The sequence below is a fragment of the Entelurus aequoreus genome, linkage group LG18 (assembly GCF_033978785.1).
Source record: "Entelurus aequoreus isolate RoL-2023_Sb linkage group LG18, RoL_Eaeq_v1.1, whole genome shotgun sequence".
Lineage (NCBI taxonomy): Eukaryota > Metazoa > Chordata > Actinopteri > Syngnathiformes > Syngnathidae > Entelurus > Entelurus aequoreus.
In genome coordinates this window covers 9,869,551-9,892,268 of record NC_084748.1, presented here as the reverse complement: position 1 = coordinate 9,892,268, position 22,718 = coordinate 9,869,551, and the positions used below count along the sequence as shown (strand labels likewise).

At 31.0% G+C, this 22,718-nt stretch overlaps 1 protein-coding gene across 1 annotated transcript in view; it reads left to right on the top strand.

Moving 5' to 3' along the window:
• LOC133634272 (voltage-dependent T-type calcium channel subunit alpha-1I-like) overlaps nucleotides 1–22,718 on the top strand; it is a 199,691-nt gene that overhangs the window by 11,872 nt on the left and 165,101 nt on the right. The gene's annotated exons all lie outside the window — the stretch shown is intronic.

Below are 22,718 nucleotides of genomic sequence, written 5' to 3'. Positions count from 1 at the left end.
CTCTTCATTCTCACAAGTGATGACAAACATTTTTTGTAAATCTGGTAATGTTTTACTTTTAGCCTTACACGACACATAATGTCTGTAATCTTACTAGCTCCTGTAGTTTCAATAAAGCAAAATTAATAAATAGTATGTTAGTGTGTTCTAGATCATCTGCTTTATGAATAATCCTTATAGCTCTTTTCTGTAGTTGATACAATGCCTTTATGTTACTGTGTTCCCCCACACTTCCACACAGTAGCTGATATATGGCAATATAAATGCACAATACAATATACTCATTGCCCTGTAATCTAACACATATTTAATATAGTCCAAACGAGGGCAGGGCAAATCAAGTATTTTGGGGGCACACGTTGATCCGAGGGCGTGGTGTCAAAAATGACACTTTTGTACGATAACGCGTCGAATGACTTTGTCTTCTCTCTCCGAGATGTGTTTGAAGATGGTTTAATGTCCCTCCGAGCGTGCTCGTGACGGATTGGCCCCCTAAAGACACCGCGACTGTACTGTTACATTTCACGGCACACCGGATTTATGGGACAGCTTTTAAAAAACAAATTACTAGTATTAATATTGTTTTTTTCTCTTTAAGTCATTATATTCTCATTTGACATCAGAAGCACTCAATCATGCTTTTGTTTTTCCCAATAAGTGACAAAACTCTGGCAGCACGTTTATTGATACGTGCAAGCTCCGCCCCCTGCAGGCGGGACCACATGATTGCGTACAAGAATCCATAAAAAAACAACGGGATAGGTTTCCAAGTGGCCCTCGGTGGAAAAAGTTTGGTCATACTTTGTTTTGTTCCTTATAATGCCAGGTGTGATCGACTCCATCTAGCGGTACGCAAAATAGTGACTTATTTAAATATTCACACACAGTGTTACTGTTCAAACTGTGTCTATTATTACAGGTGCCAAAAAATATTTCATATACTTGTTAAATAAAACTGCTGCCTTGTTTTTAATGAATAGTTAGGCCTACTACGTGACTGTATTTTAATGTTAGCCATTATGGTGTTTTGTTAGGTTTTAGAACCACTGGCTTAGATCATTACTTACCACAGTGTTTCTTAACCTTTTTTAAGTTGGGCCGCCAAAAAAATACGGGATTTCTCAGCGACTCAGTTGTAATACACCTTTGCACCACTTGTGGCAGTAATGACAATATCGAACAAATAAAGGAAGTCTGGAGCTGAAGTCATAAAGAAGTTTTTTTAACCACAATATTGTTTTGTTTTTTACAGTACATTGTTGTAAAGTGAAGAAGAGTAAATGTTGTTTTTAAAGTAAAATTCTGGCGACTAAGCTGCCATTTTTTAAACCACAAAATCTATTTTTTTTATTTTTTTTTACAGTAGATTGTTGTAAAGTGAAGAATGGTATATGTTGTTTTTACAGTAAAAATCTGGCGACTGAGATGCCTTTTTTTAAAACCACAAAATACTTTTTTTTTTACAGTACATTGTTGTAAAGTGAAAAATTATAAATGTTGTTTTTACAGTAAAATTCTGGCGACTGAGCTGCCGTGTTTTTTTTTAACCAAAATATTGTTTTTTTTTTTTTACAGTATATTGTTGTAAAGTGAAAAATTATAAATGTTGTTTTTACAGTAAAATTCTGGCGACTGAGCTGCCGTGTTTTTTTTTAACCAAAATATTGTTTTGTTTTTTTTACAGTATATTGTTGTAAAGTGAAAAATTATAAATGTTGTTTTTACAGTAAAATTCTGGCGACTGAGCTGCCATTTTTTAAACCACAAAATCTATTTTTTTTTTTTTTTACAGTACATTGTTGTAAAGTAAAGAACAGTAAATGTTGTTTTTACAGTAAAATTCTGGCAACTGAGCTGCCATTTTTTTTAACCACAATATTGTTTTTTTTGTTTTTTACAGTACATTGTTGTAAAGTGAAAAACGGTAAATGTTGCTTTTACAGTAAAATTCTGGCAACTGAGCTGCCATTTTTTTAAACCACAAAATTAATTTTTTTACAGTACATTGTTGTAAAGTGAATGAATGAATGAATTTTACTGTAAAAACAACATTTACCGTTCTTCACTTTACAACAATGTACTGTAAAAAAAATATTTTTCAATTCAAAACAATGTACTGTAAATATATATATATATATATATATATATATATATATATATATATATATATATATATATATATATATATATATATATTGACTGAGATGCCTTTTTTTAAAACCACAAAGTACTTTTTTTTTTTTTACAGTACATTGTTGTAAAGTGAAAAATAATAAATGTTGTTTTTACAGTAAAATTCTGGCGACTGAGCTGCCGTTTTTTTTTTTAACCAAAATATTGTTTTGTCTTTTTACAGTACATTGTTGTAACGTGAAAAATTATAAATGTTGTTTTTACAGTAAAATTCTGGCGACTGAGCTGCCATTTTTTAAACCACAAAATCTATATATATATTTTTTTTACAGTACATTGTTGTAAAGTAAAGAACGGTAAATTGTTAGGATCCGCTGCTCGGATCACAACTTGTTTACATTTTAGTGTCACGCGTGTTTGTTTCTGTTGCCATGACGGCAGATTTTGCTCACCTGCCTCTGGTTAGCGTCGGGACGCGCACCTGTTGTCCGGGCACTAATCAGAGGGCTATTTAGTCTTCGCCCGGGCAGCACTCTGGCTGGCTTCCTACTGTAACGACCGGGTCGCATCGTGGTGCGAGGTGTTCTCCCAAGGATGCAGACGGGCTCGGACACAGCTTGCAGGTAGGAAAAATGATTTATTCAGGAACTAACTCAGACAGGAAAAAAACAAAAACGACTAGCGTGGGAGCTAGCAAGCAAAATAATATAGCATGAGAGCTAGCAGGAAACAAAGTGGTCGTTAGCTGTTGCGTGAAAGCAAATTAGGAAGCCAGGCAGAGTGCTGCCCGGGCGAAGACTAAATAGCCCTCTGATTAGCGCTCGGGCAACAGGTGCGCGTCCCGACGCTAACCAGAGGCAGGTGAGCAAAATCTGCCGTCATGGCAACAGAAACAAACACGCGTGACACTAAAATGTAAACAAGTTGTGATCCGAGCAGCGGATCCTAACAGTAAATGTTGCTTTTACAGTAAAATTCTGGCAACTGAGCTGCCTTTTTTTAAAACCACAAAATATATTTTTTTACAGTTCATTGTTGAAAAGTGAAAAACGATAAATGTTGTTTTTACAGTAAAATTCTGGCGACTGAGCTGCCATTTTTTAAACCACAAAATCTATTTTTTTTTTTTTTTTACAGTACATTGTTGTAAAGTGAAGAACGGTAAATGTTGCTTTTACAGTAAAATTCTGGCAACTGAGCTGCCTTTTTTTAAAACCACAAAATTAATTTTTTTTACAGTACATTGTTGTAAAGTGAAGAACGGTAAATGTTGTTTTTACAGTAAAATTCTGGCAACTGAGCTGCATTTTTTTAAAACCACAAAATCCATTTTTTTTTACAGTACATTGTTGTAAAGTGAAAAATGATAAATGTTGTTTTTACAGTAAAATTCTGGAAACTTAGCTGCATTTTTTTAAAACCACAAAAAATCTATTTTTTTTTTACAGTGCATTGTTGTAAAGTGAAGAACGGTAAATGTTGTTTTTACAGTAAAATTCTGGAATATTAGCTGCATTTTTTTAAAACCACAAAAATTAAAAATATTTACAGTACATTTTTGTAAAGTGAAAAACAATAAATGTTGTTTTTACAGTAAGATTCTGGCGACTGAGCTGCCTTTTTTTTAACCAAAATATTTTTATTTTTTTTACAGTACATTGTTGTAAAGTGAAAAATGGTAAATGTTGCTTTTACAGTAAAATTCTGGCAACTGAGCTGCCTTTTTTTAAAACCACAAAATAAATTTTTTTACAGTACATTGTTGTAAAGTGAAGAACGGTAAATGTTGTTTTTACAGTAAAATTCTGGCGACTGAGCTGCCATTTTTTTAACCACAAGATATATATATATATATATATATATATATATATATATATATATATATATATATATATATATATATATATATATATATATATATATATATATATATATATATATATATATATATATATATATATTTTTTTTTTACAGTACATTGTTTTAAAGTGAAAAATAATTTTTTTTACAGTACATTGTTGAAAAGTGAAGAACGGTAAATGTTGTTTTTACAGTAAAATTTTGGCGACGGAGCTGCCATTTTTTTAACCACAAAATCGATTTTTTTTTACAGTACATTGTTGTAAAGAACGGTAAATGCTGTTTTTACAGTAAAATTCTGGAAACTGAACTGCCTTTTTTTTAAACCACCAAATCGATTTTTTTTTTTACAGTACATTGTTGTAAAGTGAAGAACGGTAAATGTTGTTTTTACAGTAAAATTCTGGAATATTAGCTGCATTTTTTTAAAACCACAAAAAATAAAAATATTTACAGTACATTTTTGTAAAGTGAAAAACAATAAATGTTGTTTTTACAGTAAGATTCTGGCGACTGAGCTGCCTTTTTTTTAACCACAATATTTTAATTTTTTTTACAGTACATTGTTGTAAAGTGAAAAACGGTAAATGTTGCTTTTACAGTAAAATTCTGGCAACTGAGCTGCCTTTTTTTAAAACCACAAAAGTAATTTTTTTTACAGTACATTGTTGTAAAGTGAAGAACGGTAAATGTTGTTTTTACAGTAAAATTCTGGCGACTGAGCTGCCATTTTTTTAACCACAAGATATATATATATATATATATTTTTTTTTTACAGTACATTGTTTTAAAATGAAAAATAATTTTTTTACAGTACATTGTTGAAAAGTGAAGAACGGTAAATGTTGTTTTTACAGTAAAATTTTGGCGACGGAGCTGCCATTTTTTTAACCACAAAATCGATTTTTTTTTTACAGTACATTGTTGTAAAGAACGGTGAATGTTGTTTTTACAGTAAAATTCTGGAAACTGAACTGCCTTTTTTTTAAACCACCAAATCGATTTTTTTTTTACAGTACATTGTTGTAAAGTGAAGAACGGTAAATGTTGTTTTTACAGTAAAATTCTGGAATATTAGCTGCATTTTTTTAAAACCACAAAAAATAAAAATATTTACAGTACATTTTTGTAAAGTGAAAAACAATAAATGTTGTTTTTACAGTAAGATTCTGGCGACTGAGCTGCCTTTTTTTTAACCACAATATTTTTATTTTTTTTACAGTACATTGTTGTAAAGTGAAAAACGGTAAATGTTGCTTTTACAGTAAAATTCTGGCAACTGAGCTGCCTTTTTTTAAAACCACAAAATATATTTTTTTACAGTTCATTGTTGAAAAGTGAAAAACGATAAATGTTGTTTTTACAGTAAAATTCTGGCGACTGAGCTGCCATTTTTTAAACCACAAAATCTATTTTTTTTTTTTTTTTACAGTACATTGTTGTAAAGTGAAGAACGGTAAATGTTGCTTTTACAGTAAAATTCTGGCAACTGAGCTGCCTTTTTTTAAAACCACAAAATTAATTTTTTTTACAGTACATTGTTGTAAAGTGAAGAACGGTAAATGTTGTTTTTACAGTAAAATTCTGGCAACTGAGCTGCATTTTTTTAAAACCACAAAATCCATTTTTTTTTACAGTACATTGTTGTAAAGTGAAAAATGATAAATGTTGTTTTTACAGTAAAATTCTGGAAACTTAGCTGCATTTTTTTAAAACCACAAAAAATCTATTTTTTTTTTACAGTGCATTGTTGTAAAGTGAAGAACGGTAAATGTTGTTTTTACAGTAAAATTCTGGAATATTAGCTGCATTTTTTTAAAACCACAAAAATTAAAAATATTTACAGTACATTTTTGTAAAGTGAAAAACAATAAATGTTGTTTTTACAGTAAGATTCTGGCGACTGAGCTGCCTTTTTTTTAACCAAAATATTTTTATTTTTTTTACAGTACATTGTTGTAAAGTGAAAAATGGTAAATGTTGCTTTTACAGTAAAATTCTGGCAACTGAGCTGCCTTTTTTTAAAACCACAAAATAAATTTTTTTACAGTACATTGTTGTAAAGTGAAGAACGGTAAATGTTGTTTTTACAGTAAAATTCTGGCGACTGAGCTGCCATTTTTTTAACCACAAGATATTATATATATATATATATATATATATATATATATATATATATATATATATATATATATATATATATATATATATATATATATATATATATATATATATATATTTTTTTTTTTACAGTACATTGTTTTAAAGTGAAAAATAATTTTTTTTACAGTACATTGTTGAAAAGTGAAGAACGGTAAATGTTGTTTTTACAGTAAAATTTTGGCGACGGAGCTGCCATTTTTTTAACCACAAAATCGATTTTTTTTTACAGTACATTGTTGTAAAGAACGGTAAATGCTGTTTTTACAGTAAAATTCTGGAAACTGAACTGCCTTTTTTTTAAACCACCAAATCGATTTTTTTTTTTACAGTACATTGTTGTAAAGTGAAGAACGGTAAATGTTGTTTTTACAGTAAAATTCTGGAATATTAGCTGCATTTTTTTAAAACCACAAAAAATAAAAATATTTACAGTACATTTTTGTAAAGTGAAAAACAATAAATGTTGTTTTTACAGTAAGATTCTGGCGACTGAGCTGCCTTTTTTTTAACCACAATATTTTAATTTTTTTTACAGTACATTGTTGTAAAGTGAAAAACGGTAAATGTTGCTTTTACAGTAAAATTCTGGCAACTGAGCTGCCTTTTTTTAAAACCACAAAAGTAATTTTTTTTACAGTACATTGTTGTAAAGTGAAGAACGGTAAATGTTGTTTTTACAGTAAAATTCTGGCGACTGAGCTGCCATTTTTTTAACCACAAGATATATATATATATATATATATTTTTTTTACAGTACATTGTTTTAAAATGAAAAATAATTTTTTTACAGTACATTGTTGAAAAGTGAAGAACGGTAAATGTTGTTTTTACAGTAAAATTTTGGCGACGGAGCTGCCATTTTTTTAACCACAAAATCGATTTTTTTTTTACAGTACATTGTTGTAAAGAACGGTGAATGTTGTTTTTACAGTAAAATTCTGGAAACTGAACTGCCTTTTTTTTAAACCACCAAATCGATTTTTTTTTTACAGTACATTGTTGTAAAGTGAAGAACGGTAAATGTTGTTTTTACAGTAAAATTCTGGAATATTAGCTGCATTTTTTTAAAACCACAAAAAATAAAAATATTTACAGTACATTTTTGTAAAGTGAAAAACAATAAATGTTGTTTTTACAGTAAGATTCTGGCGACTGAGCTGCCTTTTTTTTAACCACAATATTTTTATTTTTTTTACAGTACATTGTTGTAAAGTGAAAAACGGTAAATGTTGCTTTTACAGTAAAATTCTGGCAACTGAGCTGCCTTTTTTTAAAACCACAAAATTAATTTTTTTACAGTACATTGTTGTAAAGTGAAGAACGGTAAATGTTGTTTTTACAGTAAAATTCTGGCGACTGAGCTGCCATTTTTTTAACCACAAGATATATATATATATATATATATTTTTTTTTTACAGTACATTGTTTTAAAATGAAAAATAATTTTTTTACAGTACATTGTTGAAAAGTGAAGAATAGTAAATGTTGTTTTTACAGTAAAATTTTGGCGACGGAGCTGCCATTTTTTTAACCACAAAATCGATTTTTTTTTACAGTACATTGTTGTAAAGAACGGTAAATGTTGTTTTTACAGTAAAATTCTGGAAACTGAACTGCCTTTTTTTTTAAACCACCAAATCGATTTTTTTTTTACAGTACATTGTTGTAAAGTGAAGAACGGTAAATGTTGCTTTTACAGTAAAATTCTGGCAACTGAGCTGCCTTTTTTTAAAACCACAAAATTAATTTTTTTACAGTACATTGTTGAAAAGTGAAGAACAGTAAATGTTGTTTTTACAGTAAAATTTTGGCGACGGAGCTGCCATTTTTTTAACCACAAAATCGATTTTGGTACATTGTTGTAAAGAACGGTAAATGTTGTTTTTACAGTAAAATTCTGGAAACTGAACTGCCTTTTTTTTAAACCACCAAATCGATTTTTTTTTTACAGTACATTGTTGTAAAGTGAAGAACGGTAAATGTTGTTTTTACAGTAAAATTCTGGAATATTAGCTGCATTTTTTTAAAACCACAAAAAATAAAAATATTTACAGTACATTTTTGTAAAGTGAAAAACAATAAATGTTGTTTTTACAGTAAGATTCTGGCGACTGAGCTGCCTTTTTTTTAACCACAATATTTTTATTTTTTTTACAGTACATTGTTGTAAAGTGAAAAACGGTAAATGTTGCTTTTACAGTAAAATTCTGGCGACTGAGCTGCCATTTTTTTAACCACAAGATATATATATATATATATATATTTTTTTTTACAGTACATTGTTTTAAAATGAAAAATAATTTTTTTACAGTACATTGTTGAAAAGTGAAGAACGGTAAATGTTGTTTTTACAGTAAAATTTTGGCGACGGAGCTGCCATTTTTTTAACCACAAAATCGATTTTTTTTTTACAGTACATTGTTGTAAAGAACGGTGAATGTTGTTTTTACAGTAAAATTCTGGAAACTGAACTGCCTTTTTTTTAAACCACCAAATCGATTTTTTTTTTACAGTACATTGTTGTAAAGTGAAGAACGGTAAATGTTGTTTTTACAGTAAAATTCTGGAAACTGAACTGCCTTTTTTTTAAACCACCAAATCGATTTTTTTTTTACAGTACATTGTTGTATAGTGAAGAACGGTAAATGTTGTTTTTACAGTAAAATTCTGGAATATTAGCTGCATTTTTTTAAAACCACAAAAAATAAAAATATTTACAGTACATTTTTGTAAAGTGAAAAACAATAAATGTTGTTTTTACAGTAAGATTCTGGCGACTGAGCTGCCTTTTTTTTAACCACAATATTTTTATTTTTTTTACAGTACATTGTTGTAAAGTGAAAAACGGTAAATGTTGCTTTTACAGTAAAATTCTGGCAACTGAGCTGCCTTTTTTTAAAACCACAAAATTAATTTTTTTACAGTACATTGTTGTAAAGTGAAGAACGGTAAATGTTGTTTTTACAGTAAAATTCTGGCGACTGAGCTGCCATTTTTTAACCACAAGATATATATATATATATATATATTTTTTTTTACAGTACATTGTTTTAAAATGAAAAATAATTTTTTTACAGTGCATTGTTGAAAAGTGAAGAATAGTAAATGTTGTTTTTACAGTAAAATTTTGGCGACGGAGCTGCCATTTTTTTAACCACAAAATCGATTTTTTTTTACAGTACATTGTTGTAAAGAACGGTAAATGTTGTTTTTACAGTAAAATTCTGGAAACTGAACTGCCTTTTTTTTTAAACCACCAAATCGATTTTTTTTTTACAGTACATTGTTGTAAAGTGAAGAACGGTAAATGTTGCTTTTACAGTAAAATTCTGGCAACTGAGCTGCCTTTTTTTAAAACCACAAAATTAATTTTTTTACAGTACATTGTTGAAAAGTGAAGAACAGTAAATGTTGTTTTTACAGTAAAATTTTGGCGACGGAGCTGCCATTTTTTTAACCACAAAATCGATTTTGGTACATTGTTGTAAAGAACGGTAAATGTTGTTTTTACAGTAAAATTCTGGAAACTGAACTGCCTTTTTTTTAAACCACCAAATCGATTTTTTTTTTACAGTACATTGTTGTAAAGTGAAGAACGGTAAATGTTGTTTTCACAGTAAAATTCTGGAATATTAGCTGCATTTTTTTAAAACCACAAAAAATAAAAATATTTACAGTACATTTTTGTAAAGTGAAAAACAATAAATGTTGTTTTTACAGTAAGATTCTGGCGACTGAGCTGCCTTTTTTTTAACCACAATATTTTTATTTTTTTTACAGTACATTGTTGTAAAGTGAAAAACGGTAAATGTTGCTTTTACAGTAAAATTCTGGCAACTGAGCTGCCTTTTTTTAAAACCACAAAATTAATTTTTTTACAGTACATTGTTGTAAAGTGAAGAACGGTAAATGTTGTTTTTACAGTAAAATTCTGGCGACTGAGCTGCCATTTTTTTAACCACAAGATATATATATATATATATATATTTTTTTTTACAGTACATTGTTTTAAAATGAAAAATAATTTTTTTACAGTACATTGTTGAAAAGTGAAGAACGGTAAATGTTGTTTTTACAGTAAAATTTTGGCGACGGAGCTGCCATTTTTTTAACCACAAAATCGATTTTTTTTTACAGTACATTGTTGTAAAGAACGGTAAATGTTGTTTTTACAGTAAAATTCTGGAAACTGAACTGCCTTTTTTTTAAACCACCAAATCGATTTTTTTTTTTACAGTACATTGTTGTAAAGTGAAGAACGGTAAATGTTGTTTTTACAGTAAAATTCTGGCAACTGAGCTGCCTTTTTTTAAAACCACAAAATTAATTTTTTTACAGTACATTGTTGCAAAGTGAAGAACAGTAAATGTTGTTTTTACAGTAAAATTTTGGCGACGGAGCTGCCATTTTTTTAACCACAAAATCGATTTTGGTACATTGTTGTAAAGAACGGTAAATGTTGTTTTTACAGTAAAATTCTGGAAACTGAACTGCCTTTTTTTTAAACCACCAAATCGATTTTTTTTTTACAGTACGTTGTTGTAAAGTGAAGAACGGTAAATGTTGTTTTTACAGTAAAATTCTGGCAACTGAGCTGCATTTTTTTAAAACCACAAAATTAATTTTTTTTTACAGTACATTGTTGTAAAGTGAAGAACGGTAAATGTTGTTTTTACAGTAAAATTCTGGCAACTGAGCTGTATTTTTTTTAAACCACAAAATCCTTTTTTTTTTTACAGTACATTGTTGTAAAGTGAAAAATGATAAATGTTGTTTTTACAGTAAAATTCTGGAAACTTAGCTGCATGTTTTTAAAACCACAAAAAATCTATTTTTTTTACAGTGCATTGTTGTAAAGTGAAAAACGGTAAATGTTGTTTTTACAGTAAAATTCTGGAATATTAGCTGCATTTTTTTAAAACCACAAAAAATAAAAATATTTACAGTACATTTTTGTAAAGTGAAAAACAATAAATGTTGTTTTTACAGTAAGATTCTGGCGACTGAGCTGCCTTTTTTTTAACCACAATATTTTTATTTTTTTTACAGTACATTGTTGTAAAGTGAAAAACGGTAAATGTTGCTTTTACAGTAAAATTCTGGCAACTGAGCTGCCTTTTTTTAAAACCACAAAATTAATTTTTTTACAGTACATTGTTGTAAAGTGAAGAACGGTAAATGTTGTTTTTACAGTAAAATTCTGGCGACTGAGCTGCCATTTTTTTAACCACAAGATATATATATATATATATATATTTTTTTTTACAGTACATTGTTTTAAAGTGAAAAATTTTTTTTTTTACAGTACATTGTTGAAAAGTGAAGAACGGTAAATGTTGTTTTTACAGTAAAATTTTGGCGACGAAGCTGCCATTTTTTTAACCACAAAATCGATATTTTTTTACAGTACATTGTTGTAAAGAACGGTAAATGTTGTTTTTACAGTAAAATTCTGGAAACTGAACTGCCTTTTTTTTAAACCACCAAATCGATTTTTTTTTTTACAGTACATTGTTGTAAAGTGAAGAACGGTAAATGTTGTTTTTACAGTAAAATTCTGGCAACTGAGCTGCCTTTTTTTAAAACCACAAAATTAATTTTTTTACAGTACATTGTTGTAAAGTGAAGAACGGTAAATGTTGTTTTTACAGTAAAATTCTGGCGACTGAGCTGCCATTTTTTTAACCACAAGATATATATATATATATATATATATATATATATATATATATATATATATATATATATATATATATATATATATATATATATATATATATATATATATATATATATTTTTTTTTTTTTTACAGTACATTGTTTTAAAGTGAAAAATAATTTTTTTTACAGTACATTGTTGAAAAGTGAAGAACGGTAAATGTTGTTTTTACAGTAAAATTTTGGCGACGGAGCTGCCATTTTTTTAACCACAAAATCGATTTTGGTACATTGTTGTAAAGAACGGTAAATGTTGTTTTTACAGTAAAATTCTGGAAACTGAACTGCCTTTTTTTTAAACCACCAAATCGATTTTTTTTTTTTACAGTACATTGTTGTAAAGTGAAGAACGGTAAATGTTGTTTTTACAGTAAAATTCTGGCAACTGAGCTGCATTTTTTTAAAACCACAAAATCGATTTTTTTTTTTACAGTACATTGTTGTAAAGTGAAAAATGATAAATGTTGTTTTTACAGTAAAATTCTGGAAACTTAGCTGCATTTTTTTAAAACCACAAAAAATTAAACATTTTACAGTGCATTGTTGTAAAGTGAAAAACGGTAAATGTTGTTTTTACAGTAAAATTCTGGAATATTAGCTGCATTTTTTTAAAACCACAAAAAATATTTTTTTTTACAGTACATTGTTGTAAAGTGAAAAACGATAAAAAAAAATTTTTACAGTAAAATTCTGGCGAGTGAGCTGCCATTTTTTTAACCACAATATATATATAAAAAAATTACAGTACATTGTTGTAAAATGAAGAACGGTAAATGTTGTTTTTACAGTAAAATTCTGGCAACTGAGCTGCCAGTTTTTTACTGTAAAATTTACAGTTAATAAAAAAAAAAAAAATGTTTTCAATGATTTCTACGTGATCTGATATGTCCTAGCTCGATGCTAATGCTGCTGTTATTAATCACCGTGCTAACGTCACAGTTTTTCACCGGGACAAAGAATAATTTCGTCTTTTTATTCAAAGTGTGTGATCGGAACAAAAGTGGTTTACGGTAAAGTTGTGTAAGTCTTTTTTGTGGTCTGATTGATTTGGGCAGCCCGGCGCTGATCTCAGTCGCACATTCTTTTGATGACATTTTAATTGGAAAACGTCTCCGCTTTTTAATTAGGCTTGAAAAAAAAAAAACCTCTTTGTTGTGGCAGCAGATAATGCAACAAGCTGAAACATCTCAACCAATCTCTAATTGCTTTTTTACTTCCGAAACATTTTCATGCGAAAACTAAAAATAGTGGAGCACGTTTATGTCGACAACTTTTTGTCTTTGTCAAAAAAAAAAACGGTGCATCGTGTTTTTCTTGTTTCCAAAAAGGTCAACGTTTCTTAATGGGTAGGCGAAGGCTTAAGTCCACGTCGACATGCGTGGCCGACCGATTATGTCGACCTAAAATGTGAGAGCAGAAGTTGTCATTATTCAGAAAAATGGTCAGTTTATGTCGACACGTGTTGTTATCTACATCATCTACACAAAGTATCTATTCACGCAATGTTAAAACACACTCTGACTTCCTGTTCAGTGCAAAGTAGGCTCCAAAATAAAAATATGGCAGCAACTAAGAAAATAAACTGGGTTTTTTTTAGGTCATTTTTTTAGGTTATCTAGAGGATTTAAATAAATGTTATATTCAAAACATGCAACTAAATAAAATTAGAGTTCAAAATATATGAAGAATTGAAAACACAGGAATGTACATACAAATATGCACATACAAACAATTTAAAAAATGTATCAATAGGATTCATGCTCTGACATCCTATCAAATTAGTCCAAATCAGGGCATTCAATTTGCAATGCCGGTAGTGCACAAGCCGCCGAACCGAATGTCCAGGGTGAGTGGAGTGTGTGGAAGTTGGAACGGTTCGAATCGGTTGAGAAATGTGGGATATGGAGAGGTTTGTATATTGCCCATTCATTTTCAATGGGGGGAAATTCCTGGTAATTCCGGGTAATCTGGAAATTTTCCAAACCGGGAGATTTGGTTTGAATGTCCAGGGTGAGTGGACTATGTGGATGTTGGAACGGTTCGAATCGGTTGAGAAATGTGGGATATGGAGAGGTTTGTATATTGCCCATTAATTTGCAATGGGGGGAAATTCCTGGTAATTCCGGGTAATCTGGGAATTTTCCAAACCGGGAGATTTGGTTTGAATGTCCAGGGTGTGTGGAGTTTGTGGATATGCAGTAGATTGTATATTTCCTATTCATTTTTCAATGAGGGGAAATTCCTGGTAAGAGTGGGAATTTTGGAATTCCTGGAATTTCGAGAAAACCGGAAATGTGTACAAAAAAAAAAAAGGTAACATTTGTTGTTCCAACTAAAAGGAATGTTTTGAAGGTGGAGTGGTCGAAAACGGTAAAAACATGTGGGCAAACTTTCCAAGAAGAGGTGAAAATATGGCTTTGGAAAATTCCTGGAATTTTTTTGAACTTGGAAAATAGTAGTTTGATTGTCCAAGGTGAGATGAGTGGGTGGATGGTGGAACAGTTTGAATCGGATGCGAAATGTGGGATGTGCAGTAGATAGTATAATGCCCATTCATTGTCAACAGGGAGAAAATTCCTGAAAAATTCTGGGAAAACCGGGAATTTTAGGAAAGGTAAAACGTTTGAGTAATGTGTGTGGATGGTTGAAGGGTCGGAATCGAGTTTAAGAATTGGTGCAACATTTTGAGAATTTAGGGCACTGTTGAACTGTGAATAATTAGTTTGAATGGAAATTTCCTGGAAATTTGGGAATCTCTGGAAAACCGGGAATTTTTGAAAATATTGATACCAGCACAATTGTCTTAGATGATATGAATGGGTTGGTGTTGGAATTTTTTGAATGGGTTGAAAAATGACGTAGTAACAGTTTGAATTGAGAATGGGTATTTCGGATTTCCAGGAATTTTGAGAACACCGGGAATTTTTGTACAAAAAAACAGGTAAAATTCGTTGTTCCAACAAAGAGACATTTTTTGAAGGTGGAATGGTCGAAAACGGTAAAAAAAAAAAAAAAAAATTCCAGGAAGAAGTGAAAATATGGCTTTGGAAAACCGGGAAATCAGGGAATTCCTGGAATTTTTTTTTAGCTTGGAAATTGGTAGTTTGTTTGTTCAAGGTAAGATGAGTCGGTGGATGGTGGAACAGTTCGAATCGGAAGAGAAATGTGGGATATGCAGTAGATTGTATAATGCCCATTCATTGTCAACGGGGAGAAAATTCCTGAAAAATTCTGGGAAAACCGGGAATTTTAGGAAAGGTAAAACGTTTGAGTAATGTGTGTGGATGGTTGAAGGGTCGGAATCGAGTTTAAGAATTGGTGCAACATTTTGAGAATTTAGGGCACTGTTGAACTGTGAATAATTAGTTTGAATGGAAATTTCCTGGAAATTTGGGAATCTCTGGAAAACCGGGAATTTTTGAAAATATTGATACCAGCACAATTGTCTTAGATGATATGAATGGGTTGGTGTTGGAATTTTTTGAATGGGTTGAAAAATGACGTAACAGTTTGAATTTAGAATGGGTATTTCGGAATTCCTGGAATTTTGAGAAAACCGGGAATTTTTGTACAAAAAAACAGGTAAAATTTGTTGTTCCAACAAAGAGAAATTTTTTGAAGGTGGAAAGGTCAAAAACGGTAAAAAAAAAAAAAAAAAAAAACGTTCCAGGAAGAAGTGAAAATATGGCTTTGGAAAACCGGGAAATCAGGGAATTCCTGGAATTTTTTTTAACTTGGAAAATGGTCGTTTATTTGTTCAAGGTGAGATGAGTCGGTGGATGGTGGAACAGTTTGAATCGGATGATAAATGTGGGATATGCAGTAGATAGTATAATGCCCATTCATTGTCAACAGGGAGAAAATTCCTGAAAAATTCTGGGAAAACCGGGAATTTTAGGAAAGGTAAAACATTTGAGTAACGTGTGTGGATGGTTGAAGGGTCGGAATCGAGTTTAAGAATTGGTGCAACATTTTGAGAATTTAGGGCACTGTTGAACTGTGAATAATTAGTTTGAATGGAAATTTCCTGGAAATTTGGGAATCTCTGGAAAACCAGGAATTTTTGAAAATATTGATACTAGCACAATTGTCTTAGATGATAGGAATGGGTTGGTGTTGGAGTTTTTTGAATGGGTTGAAAAAAGACGTAGTAACAGTTTGAATTGAGAATGGGTATTTCGGAATTCCTGGAATTTCGAGAAAACCGGGAATTTTTGTACAAAAAAACAGGTAAAATTTGTTGTTCCAACAAAGAGGAATTTTTTGAAGGTGGAATGGTCGAAAACGTTAAAAAAAAAAAAACTTTCCAAGAAGAAGTGAAAATATGGCTTTGGAAAACCGGGAAATCAGGGAATTCCTGGAATTTTTTTCAACTTGGAAAATGGTAGTTTGTTTTTTCAAGGTGACATGAGTCGGTGGATGGTGGAACAGTTCGAATCGGAAGAGAAATGTGGGATATGCAGTAGATAGTATAATGCCCATTCATTGTCAACGGGGAGAAAATTCCTGAAAAATTCAGGGAAAATTGCGAATTTTAGGAAAAGTAAAACGTTTGAGTAATGTGTGTGGATGGTTGAAGGGTCGGAATCGAGTTTAAGAATTGGTGCAACATTTTGAGAATTTAGGGCACTGTTGAACTGTGAATAATTAGTTTGAATGGAAATTTCCTGGAAATTTGGGAATCTCTGGAAAACCGGGAATTTTTTAAAATATTGATACTAGCACGATTGTCTTAGATGATATGAATGGGTTGGTGTTGGAATTTTTTGAATGGGTTGAAAAATGACGTAGTAACAGTTTGAATTGAGAATGGGTATTTCGGAATTCCTGGAATTTCAAGAAAACCGGGAATTTTTGTACAAAAAAACAGGTAAAATTTGTTGTTCCAACAAAGAGGAATTTTTTGAAGGTGGAATGGTCGAAAACGTTAAAAAAAAAAAAACTTTCCAAGAAGAAGTGAAAATATGGCTTTGGAAAACCGGGAAATCAGGGAATTCCTGGAATTTTTTTCAACTTGGAAAATGGTAGTTTGTTTGTTCAAGGTGACATGAGTCGGTGGATGGTGGAACAGTTCGAATCGGAAGAGAAATGTGGGATATGCAGTAGATAGTATAATGCCCATTCATTGTCAACGGGGAGAAAATTCCTGAAAAATTCTGGGAAAATTGGGAATTTTAGGAAAAGTAAAACGTTTGAGTAATGTGTGTGGATGGTTGAAGGGTCGGAATCGAGTTTAAGAATTGGTGCAACATTTTGAGAATTTAGGGCACTGTTGAACTGTGAATAATTAGTTTGAATGGAAATTTCCTGGAAATTTGGGAATTTCTGGAAAACCGGGAATTTTTGAAAATATTGATACTAGCACAATTGTCTTAGATGATATGAATGGGTTGGTGTTGGAGTTTTTTGAATGGGTTGAAAAAAGACGTAGTAACAGTTTGAATTGAGAATGGGTATTTCGGAATTCCTGGAATTTCGAGAAAACCAGGAATTTTTGTACAAAAAAACAGGTAAAATGTGTTGTTCCAACAAAGAGGAATTTTTTGAAGGTGGAATGGTCGAAAACGTTAAAAAAAAAAAAACTTTCCAAGAAGAAGTGAAAATATGGCTTTGGAAAACCGGGAAATCAGGGAATTCCTGGAATTTTTTTCAACTTGGAAAATGGTAGTTTGTTTGTTCAAGGCGACATGAGTCAGTGGATGGTGGAACAGTTCGAATCGAAAGAGAAATGTGGGATATGCAGTAGATAGTATAATGCCCATTCATTGTCAACGGGGAGAAAATTCCTGAAACATTCTGGGAAAACCGGGAATTTTAGGAAAGGTAAAACGTTTGAGTAACGTGTGTGGATGGTTGAAGGGTCGGAATCGAGTTTAAGAATTGGTGCAACATTTTGAGAATTTAGGGCACTGTTGAACTGTGAATAATTAGTTTGAATGGAAATTTCCTGGAAATTTGGGAATCTCTGGAAAACCGGGAATTTTTTAAAATATTGATACTAGCACGATTGTCTTAGATGATATGAATGGGTTGGTGTTGGAGTTTTTTGAATGGGTTGAAAAAAGACGTAGTAACAGTTTGAATTGAGAATGGGTATTTCGGAATTCCTGGAATTTCGAGAAAACCAGGAATTTTTGTACAAAAAAACAGGTAAAATTTGTTGTTCCAACAAAGAGGAATTTTTTGAAGGTGGAATGGTCGAAAACGTTAAAAAAAAAAAACTTTCCAAGAAGAAGTGAAAATATGGCTTTGGAAAACCGGGAAATCAGGGAATTCCTGGAATTTTTTTCAACTTGGAAAATGGTAGTTTGTTTGTTCAAGGCGACATGAGTCAGTGGATGGTGGAACAGTTCGAATCGAAAGAGAAATGTGGGATATGCAGTTGATAGTATAATGCCCATTCATTGTCAACGGGGAGAAAATTCCTGAAACATTCTGGGAAAACCGGGAATTTTAGGAAAGGTAAAACGTTTGAGTAACGTGTGTGGATGGTTGAAGGGTCGGAATCGAGTTTAAGAATTGGTGCAACATTTTGAGAATTTAGGGCACTGTTGAACTGTGAATAATTAGTTTGAATGGAAATTTCCTGGAAATTTGGGAATCTCTGGAAAACCGGGAATTTTTTAAAATATTGATACTAGCACGATTGTCTTAGATGATATGAATGGGTTGGTGTTGGAATTTTTTGAATGGGTTGAAAAATGACGTAGTAACAGTTTGAATTGAGAATGGGTATTTCGGAATTCCTGGAATTTCAAGAAAACCGGGAATTTTTGTACAAAAAAACAGGTAAAATTTGTTGTTCCAACAAAGAGGAATTTTTTGAAGGTGGAATGGTCGAAAACGTTAAAAAAAAAAAAACTTTCCAAGAAGAAGTGAAAATATGGCTTTGGAAAACCGGGAAATCAGGGAATTCCTGGAATTTTTTTCAACTTGGAAAATGGTAGTTTGTTTGTTCAAGGTGACATGAGTCGGTGGATGGTGGAACAGTTCGAATCGGAAGAGAAATGTGGGATATGCAGTAGATAGTATAATGCCCATTCATTGTCAACGGGGAGAAAATTCCTGAAAAATTCTGGGAAAATTGGGAATTTTAGGAAAAGTAAAACGTTTTGAGTAATGTGTGTGGATGGTTGAAGGGTCGGAATCGAGTTTAAGAATTGGTGCAACATTTTGAGAATTTAGGGCACTGTTGAACTGTGAATAATTAGTTTGAATGGAAATTTCCTGGAAATTTGGGAATCTCTGGAAAACCGGGAATTTTTGTAAATATTGATACTAGCACGATTGTCTTAGATGATATGAATGGGTTGGTGTTGGAGTTTTTTGAATGGGTTGAAAAAAGACGTAGTAACAGTTTGAATTGAGAATGGGTATTTCGGAATTCCTGGAATTTCGAGAAAACCGGGAATTTTCGTACAAAAAACAGGTAAAATTTGTTGTTCCAACAAAGAGGAATTTTTTGAAGGTGGAATGGTCGAAAACGTTAAAAAAAAAAAAACTTTCCAAGAAGAAGTGAAAATATGGCTTTGGAAAACCGGGAAATCAGGGAATTCCTGGAATTTTTTTCAACTTGGAAAATGGTAGTTTGTTTGTTCAAGGTGACATGAGTCGGTGGATGGTGGAACAGTTCGAATCGGAAGAGAAATGTGGGATATGCAGTAGATAGTATAATGCCCATTCATTGTCAACGGGGAGAAAATTCCTGAAAAATTCTGGGAAAATTGGGAATTTTAGGAAAAGTAAAACGTTTGAGTAATGTGTGTGGATGGTTGAAGGGTCGGAATCGAGTTTAAGAATTGGTGCAACATTTTGAGAATTTAGGGCACTGTTGAACTGTGAATAATTAGTTTGAATGGAAATTTCCTGGAAATTTGGGAATCTCTGGAAAACCGGGAATTTTTTAAAATATTGATACTAGCATGATTGTCTTAGATGATATGAATGGGTTGGTGTTGGAATTGGGTTGAAAAATGACGTAGTAACAGTTTGAATTGAGAATGGGTATTTCGGAATTCCTGGAATTTCAAGAAAACCGGGAATTTGTACAAAAAAAAAAAAAAAAGGTAACATTTGTTGTTCCAACTAAAAGGAATGTTTGGAAGGTCGAAAACGGTAAAAAATGTGGACTGTGAAAACTTTCCAGGAAGAAGTGAAAATATGGCTTCGGGAAATTCCTGGAAATTTTTTTGAACTTGGAAAATGGTAGTTTGACTGTCCAAGGTGGAGTGTGTGGAATCGTGGGTGAGAAATGTGGGAGTTGTGCAAGTTCGATAAATGGCCCATTCATTTTTAATGGGAAAAATTACCCTGAAAACCGGGAATTCTGGATAATATTTTTTTGATACCCCAACGGTTCCGATGGGCTGTGGAGCTCGCCAAAGGCAGGAGGTGACTCCGCCCCTTTGAGCGTCAGTCTTCATGCTGTGGACGTCGCTACTCCCTGACCTGGTGACCCCGCCGAGTCGCGGTCACATGACACGGTCACGTGACGCGGCGGCGAAGTGAGAGGTGATGGCCGGTGAGCAGCAGCGTGGGTAATTAGCGCGGCGGCGTCGTGTTCTACGTGAGACACTTTGACAGCGCCGCCTGCTATTCCGCTGTCCATCTTCATCACCATCCTCGTCACCGCCACCCAACCCCGCGTCGCCATGGCGACCGGTCAAGCGGTTCGGCGTCACGCAAACGCACGACGAGCATCGGGGGATCAGATCCAAACGATACCGCGTCGTGCGGGTGCCTCAAAATCAACAGGGTTCTCTATCGCTTGACATGACCTCAAAAATACTTCAAGCCACGCCCACTTTGACCTCAAACGGGCCGCCGTGTGTTTTTAAAACCAACAGAGTTCTTGCTTACTAGAGTTCCTAGGTGTCATCTTGGCGTGACACTCAAAATCAATAGTTCAGTCGAGTCAATCAATAGAGTTCTTGCTCGCCGTTCAAAATCAACAGTGTTCTTGCTGGTTTGGCAAAGCTTTCTAAAGTCTGACATGACCCAAGAACCCACTCCTTTCAATTTTGACTTCAAGCATTACATAGCATTTCAACAAAATCAATAGGGTTCTTAAAAACAATTGATGTTTGAAAATCAACCGTGACAAACATAAATCGTGTGTTAAGTTTCACTTTAACATTTTCCTCCAAACATCTCCGCTTCCATATGATTTGAAAACCAATAGAGTTCTTGCTTATCATGCAAAATCAAAAGAGTTCTTGTTGGGCATGTATTTTTATTTTATTTTATTTATTTTTTTAAACCAACGGGGTTCCTAATTTGGGGATTATGAAAATCCTGTTCAAAAATCCAAACGCATTCTGGGTCAAACATCATTTAAAATCAATAGGGTTCTTGTTTATGTTATAGTTTACAATATATAGCAGCCATTTGAGACACTTGTGATTAGGGGTTATATTAATAAACTTTGATTGATTGATTGATTGATTAAAATAAATAGGAGTGTCTAACTTTGAAAATTGTAATTACTTACAGCTAACAGGTTAAAAATAATTATATTCATTTAAATTAGAAAATATGTTATATATAATTATAATGAAAAATATTGCATCATATTTATGTAAAATGTACATGTATCTGATATATAAACATAATAAAAAATAATACATTGTAATTGTTTTAAAATAGAAATATATAATATATAACATATAATTATAATGAAAAATAATGTACCATATTTGTTTAAAATATAATCATAATGAAAAACAGGACATCAAATGTATTTATATAAATATAAGTAAATATAATGGAAAACAATATTTAATATACTTTTCAAATTTGAATATGTAAACATAAGGAAAAACAATAAATAATATTTGTTTAAAATAAACATCTTTACATGTATGAATGTCATAAAAAAAATTATATATATATATGTATATATATATATATATATATATATATATATATATATATATATATATATATATATATATATATATATATATATATATATATATATATATATATATATATATAATGAAAACTAGTGTGGAATCAATATTTCAAATATAAATATGATTTGAAATTAATATCTAATATTTTGTGTGTGAATATTTACACATACAGAAAAATAACATATTTATTTAAAATATGCACCTTTAAATACATCAACATAATGATAAATAGTATCGATTTATATAAAAAATAGTATCCAATAATTATTTTAAGTGTTAATATACTTTATAATACATAATACAATACATAATAATATAATACATAAACACATACAAATAACAGATATTTATTTCAACTATATGTCGATAAATATGTTAATATAATAAAATGAATATGTAATATTTATCTAAATAATATAATTATAATTAATAAATATATATATATATGAAAAAATTATTCATATTTAAAATATGCATGCTTCTGACATATAAAAATAAGGAACAATAAAATATAAATATATGGAATGCATAATTATAATGATAAATAATAATAATAATGATAATAATACATTTTATTTGTAAAAAAAAAAAAAAAAGGACTTTACATTGAGCAAACAACCTCAAAGTGCTACAGTGTATTTAAAAAAAATATTTAAAAAAATAAATACAATAAATAAATAAAAAGATAATAATACAAATAAATAAAAGTATTAACTAGAACTTGCACGGATAAATCTAAAAAAAGGCTTTTTTAAAAAGAAGGGTTTGTAAACCTTTTTTAAAAGCATCCACAGTCTGTGGTGCCCAATGCACCATATTTATTTAAAGCAGTACATCAAATATGTTTATATAAATATATATTAATTTGATTAAAAATATTATTTAGTATACATTTAAAATAATAATATATAATATATAAACATAAACATT